This window comes from Mus pahari, chromosome 2 (assembly GCF_900095145.1).
Source record: "Mus pahari chromosome 2, PAHARI_EIJ_v1.1, whole genome shotgun sequence".
NCBI lineage: Eukaryota > Metazoa > Chordata > Mammalia > Rodentia > Muridae > Mus > Mus pahari.
The window spans coordinates 16,361,945-16,369,831 of record NC_034591.1 but is presented as its reverse complement, the minus strand read 5'-3'; the positions used below and the strand labels follow the sequence as shown (position 1 = coordinate 16,369,831).

At 45.6% G+C, this 7,887-nt stretch overlaps 1 pseudogene; it reads left to right on the top strand.

Moving 5' to 3' along the window:
• Nucleotides 1-85: 85 nt before the first annotated feature.
• On the top strand, nt 86-718 carry LOC110317079 (annotated as a pseudogene).
• Nucleotides 719-7,887: the final 7,169 nt, after the last annotated feature.

Below are 7,887 nucleotides of genomic sequence, written 5' to 3'. Positions count from 1 at the left end.
AAGAGGGAAAAAGGTCACAACGTCCCGACCGCCCTCGGGACGGCCGAGCTCCGCGCTGCCCTCCGCCCTCCGCCCTCGGCCGCCGCCCGCGCGACCCCCGTCCCTGGCCCATGGCCAAGCGGCGTGCGGCTGAGCCGCTCACGTTCCGCGTGCCTTGGAAGCGGCTCCTGCTCAGCGACTTCCCCGAGGAGCCGCCGCTCTGGGTCCCGCCATCTGGGACGGCTCGTCCCCTCAAGCGCCAGGGGGACGCGGGGACCATGGCGGAGCCTGCGTCTGCGCCCCTCAAGCGACGCGGCGGCGGGGACGACAGACAGGAGCTGCAGGGCTGTAGCCCGGAGCCCGGAGAGCCACCTCCTGGCGAGCAGGAGGAACCCCGGACCGCGGGGCGACCGCGGCGACCGAGTAGAGAGCGCGGGCAGCCCGCGGGTAGCCGACGGGGTGCACAGCCAGCAGACTGAAGAGTTTTGGCAGTATAATACATTCCAGTATTGGAGGAACCCTCTGCCACCTCTTGATCTGGCAGCTCTTGAAGATGTGAGTGCAAACAGCCTGACAGAAACACTTGAGGACAAGAATGAAGGAGTTGAGATTGACATGGAGTCCTGACAGAAGGATCTGAAGAAATGGGATTCTTTAAATTTGAGGCGACCTAAAGGAAAAGTTCTTTTCCATACTTGACATGATACCTTTTTCAAACCTGAAAACTGAGGAAGGGTTTTGGGATGAATAACTAATGACTACAGAATCTCCTAGTGGAGAGTTGTCGAGGGTGTGGTACAGCTGCAGACAAAATACTTTGTGTATGCATTTTTAATGACAAAAGTTTTGTTCATGCGCTTGACTTTGAAGATGCTTATCTTGGAAAGAAGGTTTTGACAGTTTCCGAGGAAGCACTCAGGTCTTCCGCACTTGTTCTGTCAAATGATCCTTTGCACCACAAAGCTTATTTGTGGTACATGGAATGAATACAGCTGATGCTAATAAATACTTTCTAGTGCATCTTATTGGATCCCTTTGGTTGAACAAATAGGAGACTTGAGTATCTATGCAAAATTAAAATGTGAGATTGTTTCTGAAAGCTAACCTTGTTTTAAAAGAGTGTAAATCTAAACTAGCGAGAACTTCCACTTGGGTAGCTTGTTTTACCTTTCACTATTTGCTGTTTATTAAAACAGTGTAGGCAATGAATAGAGCCAAACAATGGATAGAGAACGGTAGGAAGCAGATGCCTGCCCTCCTCCCTTTTCTGAGGTGAAAAATGATCTGGTCAGCTTACTGGTTTTGTTTTGACATTTTTTATAGTGTTTATATTACTTTAGACCTGTAGTCCTCAACACTGATAGCACTTTAACCGTCTCTGCTCAAGCCCTGGTCCTAGAGAGATCTCATTCAATTATTTGAAGGTGACTTTACACATAGGTTTTTGTTTTGTTTTGTTTTGTTTTGTTTTGTTTGCACCAATTCTTTATCCCTGTATTGTGCAGATAGGGCCAGAACCACTAGACTAGCAGCCTTTCCTGTTTAAAGGAGATCACTAGTGAGCTGAAGCAATGCCTCTTCATTTTGTCTGTATCTTGTTATGTTTTTTGATTTGTCATTACTAAGTTATTGTGTTACAATTTTATTTTTAATAAAGTACACTCTTTATATTTGAAAAAAAAAAGAGGGAAAAAGGTGAGGTCTGTGTTAGAATGGGCTAGGATGTATTAGTAAGTTCTGATTGGATACTTGAATTAGGGTAGCCAAAATAATGAACTTTGATTGCTGGACCTTGATGTTTTGATAGTTGGACCTTGGTGAGCAATCTCAGGATTGAGTCAGTGATCAAATGAGGGACTAGACCTTGGTAAGCTTTAGGAACATAATCCAATGGTTTGGCAAGGGGTGGGGGGGAAGAGTAAAAGGCAAAAACCTGTTGGCACATACCATGTTTGTCTCACTTGAGCCTGCTTGCCATGGTATGGTCTGCTAGGGCCCTTCAGTAATCTCAGTGGGAACAAGAACTTCAACTCATGGATTTTAGTGGGAACACAGACATCCAGTCCATAGAGTAATTACACAATTGATACATCTACAGTCTCCCATTACACTTTTTCCTTTCTGTTCTTACAATATAGTCATCTAATAATGAAGCTAATAAAGGCTGAACATTGTTACTCTCCAAGCACTAAGTCTCAAATGCCCTAACATCTGAAAGTTTTTAAGTATCAGCGTGTCGCCACGAATGAAAAACTCACATCTGACACCAGGTAACAAGTCACAGTCAAAACACAGGATAACTAAAAAGTCATTGGGATGGTTGTTAACCTTACCAACTCAACTAGGTGGAGAATTAGTTAGGGGGTTAGAGAAGCATCCATCCATAAGGGTTGTTTCTACAGCACATTAGGTCCTAATGGCTCCAATCTAATCAATGCATTAAATCTCTTAATTGATTCAGAGTGGGGCGGGATTATTGGAGGTGGTGGAAGGAGGGGGCGGGGCCTTGTTGGAAGAAGTAGGTCACAGGGAACATGACCTTGAGAGTGTAACTAGCCTCTTTCTGTCTGTCTGCTTCCTGTCTGTCAGGATGTTTCTTTCAAAGCCTTTGTACTTGTTTGAGTTATTTCCACTGAGCAAGAATGAGAATTTCAAAAACAGTACCTACCTATTGGTAACATTGGTCTCAGCGTGGCCAAAATTCCTGAATGGAACTGCTCAGCGAGTAGTTTCAGGGGTTTCACTCTGGACAGCGGCAGGGTGGGCAGGCAGGGTGGGTGGGGCAGAGCGTACCAGTCTGTCACATGGCCAGGAAGCACTGAGGAAGAGGAGCTCAGGGTGGGGTGCTGCTGCTAAGACCATGTTCTAGGGGGTCTATCTGTTCACTTAAACTGCTAAAATTCTCACAGCTTCTCAGAAGAGCCCCCAGCAGGCTGTTCCTGCCTGGTCGTGGCACCGCTGCTGTTACTCCAGCTACCAAACTGGCTGCTGATATAGCCATGAAATGATTGTGAGTGGATGGAGCTGCCACGGCTGACCTGTGAACCAAACTGCCGATTTTCTGTCAACGCAGATGGAATTTGCTCCAAAGAACCATTTCTAAATTCTGAACATGAGCTAATTGGTGTTACCTACAGGAGCATGTGTGAGGGTTACCCGTGCGTAAGCGGAATCACTGAGAGCCCACCTCAGCTCGCGTACTGAGCCGTGGAAGCTTGCGCCCGGAGGTTCTCTGAACACCTTGCAGACAGATCTGAGGCGAGAGAGTTTCCCTCCTCACAAGTTTGTACTGATTATGTAACCGCGAGGAAAGAGAGGCCTTGTGAATCAGGGCCTGAAACCTGCGAGTTATTTACTTCTTGAGCCATTTATTTATTTATTTATTTATTTATTTATTTATTTACATTTATTTATTTATTTATTTATTTATTTATTTATTTTAAGACAGGGTCTTACTGTGTAGCCCTGGCTACCCTGAGACTCACTATGTTAACCCCTTGAACTGGAAGTGATCCACCTGCCTCTGGGTGCTGGAATTAAAGACATGCCACAATAGTCACTTGTCCTCAGGAGCGCCAGTGGTGGGGTAGGAGTCCCTGAAATACCCATCATTTCCAAGAGGAAGTTTCCTTGTAGCTGACGGCAGCTGTGTTCTGTGGCCTTTTGCACAGATGCTCAGAAGACAATCTGACAAACACATCTATTTAACAAAGTGACTGTAGCTGTTTTCTCCATGGGCGCCCACACAGGCCTTTGTCCTGGCCTACAGTACTAGACATCAATTCCCTCTTGTGCAGCCGGACTTAAATCCAATCAAAATGCTGTTGGCTGCGCCCCAAACAGTCTGTGCCGCCTCTGTACCCTCGGTTGCATGTTACTGGCATTTTGATAGGATAGCATTTGGGGTCCACAGTTGAGTAAGAGTTTTAGGGACAATTCTTCCCCAGCAGCAGGGACAGTGTCTTCCAGAATTTCAAAAGCCAGCCAGCAGGGAGGGAACCTGCAGTTCAGTCGCAGCCTGGTTTCCACACCCAGCTCCCCATTTGTACACTGGCGCCATATTCCTATGGGCTCTGCTTACTAGTGGACTACTGGGAGAGAAAGGGTCTCCATTCTTTCTTGGTGGCATAGTCTCCAGTCCCCACTGCCAGTCTGTGTACCAGGTGCTATCTGCAGAGATCCGTAGAGCTCTGGCCCGGCCAAAGCTGCCAAAGAGTTGTGCTTTCCGTAGGGGAGGGGGGAGCCAGCTCTGAGTGAGCTGCCAGGTCTCTTCCTATGAGACTGCTGCTCTGTGAGGACCAGTCGGACAGTACGTGGAGCCAGGCGGTGGCACTGAGCCAGAAGTGGCCGGAAGTGACCACGGTAGACTCGAGCAGCTTTTGGCTGTGAAAGCTTCTGGAGAGAACTCTCTTCCCTAAGAGTGTTACAGCTCTTATATGACAGACACTCTCAGATGGTCTTTGATGAAATAACTCATGCACTTTATTCCTTGTGGAGATGTCTTACATACATTTTGGGGTGGGTCAGGGGTCTAAAAGCAGTTTCTTTCTTTTGGCTTGGTCTGAGATGTTAGGGATGCCTCATCTGCATGTGGAAGGGCTTCAGGAGCTGCCCCTACATGACAGATTGTCAGGGTCCCCTCCATGGGGTGCCATGGTCACATGACAGGAACCTGGTTGGGAGGAGGTGAGGGACCTACCATTCTCAGGAATGAGGGTGCTGGATCTTACCGAGGTATCGTGACGCAGCCCCACACCCTACCCTCCAGCCCTGGGGGGGGGGGGAGGGCGCTTAAACACTTGTCCAAAGCTGAACCGTTTGGTAAGGACTGGAATGACTGAGAGGTAGCAACAGACTTGTGTATGAAAAAGGAATTAAGTAGTTGAAAACTAGATACAACATAGTAGTAATAAAATTGTACGTGCTGAGCTCTTAGTATACAAATAAGTGCTGGTACTCCAGTAAGATTCTGTATACTTTTTAAATAAAAAAAGTTTATTTTATGTATATGGGTGTTATGCCTGCATGTATGTCTGTACACTATGTGCATGCAATACCAAGAGTCCACAAAAGAGGATCCAGTGCCTAGGAATGTAGATGTGTGTACCTATGAAGTCCCATCAAATTAATATAAATGGCATCTGAATCTAAAACATGGAAAGGGACAAAGACAACGCCGCAGAGGTGGAAACAGAAGCGAAGATAATAGAAAAGCAGGTAGGGAGGGGAAAGATTTACCGGGACAGCAGAACTTCGACGTCACTATCAGCTGGACTAGCTTTGGATGACTAAAACTGCTTAGAACTACAGTTGTGTCCTAAAACATAAACATCTGTCTAGCTTTCTGAAGCCTTTCCCCCCAAATCTTTCAGTTTTCATTAAAAACTGTTGTGGTTTTTTTTTTTTTTGATTGTTCTTTGTTTTTGCTTGTTTGTTTTGTTTTTTGCACATGAAGAATTGATTACATCTTAAAGTGCTGGCTTTCAAAAGGCAGAGGAGTTGGATCTCGTGCAGTGCATCAGGACTCACAGGTACAAGCCCGGAAGCTCTCCATTCTGTTGAAGGAACCAGCTGCAGAAGTCTTGGAGGACAGGCTTGGAGAGCAGCAGCCTGAGGGCAACTGCAAGCTCAGTGCATGTGGATAAATCAGCAAGGAGATCACATCCCTCCTGGGTACCTGCAGTCGCCCCTGCCAGCCGGTGGGCCTCAGGGCTCTCTACTCCCACACCTAGGCAGGCCAGACACAGTGCTCAGCCTGTGCTTGGCTGATCTATGGGCAAACAAGCTTCTTAGGAGACAGCCCAACCAGAACCAAGTCACATAGCGTCCCTTGGCCCTAACTGCTGAGACAGGGAAGGAGCTGGCATACATTGTGCTTGACACATTATCTCCTGGGTCACAACTCCCTTGTCTCTTCCCACGAGGTATGACTTTGTGTTGGAGCTTTGTTTCTTCCGTGCTGGGGACTGAATCGTGACCTTGTGCAGTAATCTCAAAAGTCTTAACTCATTTCGGTGTCAATTCACAAAGTTTAGAACCTCATCAAACTTAGTCACAGGGGAGACTCAAAATATGCCTCCTGAGGCAAATCTCCACAGCCGTTAGCCTGTGGAAGTAAGTCGTAACTGCTCACAAAATGCTGTAGTGGGAAGACATGGGATAAATATTTCCATCCCAAAGGTGGGCATAGGCAAAAAGAAAGGGGTAGCTGGATCAAATAGCAGGAAAACTCTCGCTAAAATCACAGGGGAGAAATTCTGCTCTTCATAGCTCAGAGGCTAAGCCAGGTCTACACAGAGAAACCCTGTTTCAAAAACCCCAAAATAAAACAAGGGGAGAAAAGAGAGATGTCTTTAGTTGTTTGAAGCAACAGGGAAATGAAAAGAAAACCCTTTCCCAAGTGCCTTCCTCATCACTATGACAGGCTGCTCCCCTATTTGTTACCTAATTGATCCCCACTATTGTTCTGGTTTTGGTTTTGGTTTGGTTTTTAAATTCTTCTTCTTCTTCTTCTTCTTCTTCTTCTTCTTCTTCTTCTTCTTCTTCTTCTTCTTCTTCTTCTTCTTCTTCTTCTTCCTCCTCTTCCTCCTCTTCTTCCTCCTCTTCCTCCTCCTCCTCTTCCTCTTCCCCCCTCCTCCTCCTTTTTCCTCTCTGTCTCTGTCTCTCTCTGTGTGTCTGTCTCTGTCTCTGTCTCTCTCTCTCTCACTCTGTGTGTGTGTGTGTGTGTGTGTGTGTGTGTTGGCATGTTCTCCAGAGCTCACACAACATATGCTCATATGCATTGGGGACCATGTATGCCAGGGTTGCCAGGGCTGTAAAGCAAATGTCTTTTCTGGGATTTGGAGAATCTTAAAACTGTGTCTGAAACAGTGTGGCCAGCAGGTAGCTGTAATGAGAATCATGACACAATTCCATGGGCATGCTGGTAAATGTTCAGCTACCAGCAGACTCGAGAGAAAAAGAAGCACTGGATTCTCATGTTTGTTGATTTCTGTGGTATAAATACTTCCGCTGAGGCTGATTTCAAACTCTCAGGGTGATACCCTTAAACACAAGGTTGAGAAGAAATGCACACAAACAGCTCATCCAAGCCAGTATAAGCCAATTCCAATATATCATGTTGTTACAAGTTCATACTCTTTACATTTTAATTTATTTCTTTCCCATGATAAAAATTGACCCTTAAAGAGCAAAAATCAATAGTGAATATATGAGATTAAAAAACAATAGGCTGCCATGAGGGGTCCAACTCTAGTTCAACCCAACCCCAACAGGAAAGGGCTGTAAATGGAGATTCATTTCCACATCAGATGATGGAGCTCAGAGTTTCTATACATAAGAATCATCTAGAAACCTTGTTATAATACAGATTGAAGAAACATAACAAGAGGTTTAGAAGCATGGTCTCTGGAGCAATATAGCTCTGTTCAAATCCATTTTTCCTTTTACCCGATTTGTGACTTTAAGGAGTTCCAGACCCTGTCTTTGCCAGTTTCCTCCTAGGAGATGGAGATGATGATGATATATTTGCCTTGCTGGATTTTCTGGCAGATTAAAGGAACAATGTTTGTAAAGTCCTTACAGCGGTGTTAACACAATGTAAGTACCCTGTAAACATTAGCTATTGTTACTGTTGGGATGTGTTAAGTGAGGTGAGGAAACTCCAGTATATATATATATTTTTCTTTTGTTTTTCAGATTTTGGGTCAGGGTTTTCCTGTGTAGCTCAGGTTGTCTTGGAAATCACTTTGTAGACCAGGCTGGCCTCAAACTCACAGAAATTTGCCTGCCTCTGACCCCCAAATGCTGGGATTAAAGGTGTGTATAGCTTACTTACCACATTTAAGGAAATGATTAAACTCTATGATTCTTATTTTTTGGCGAGATGAGTAGCTTCTTTTTTTTTTT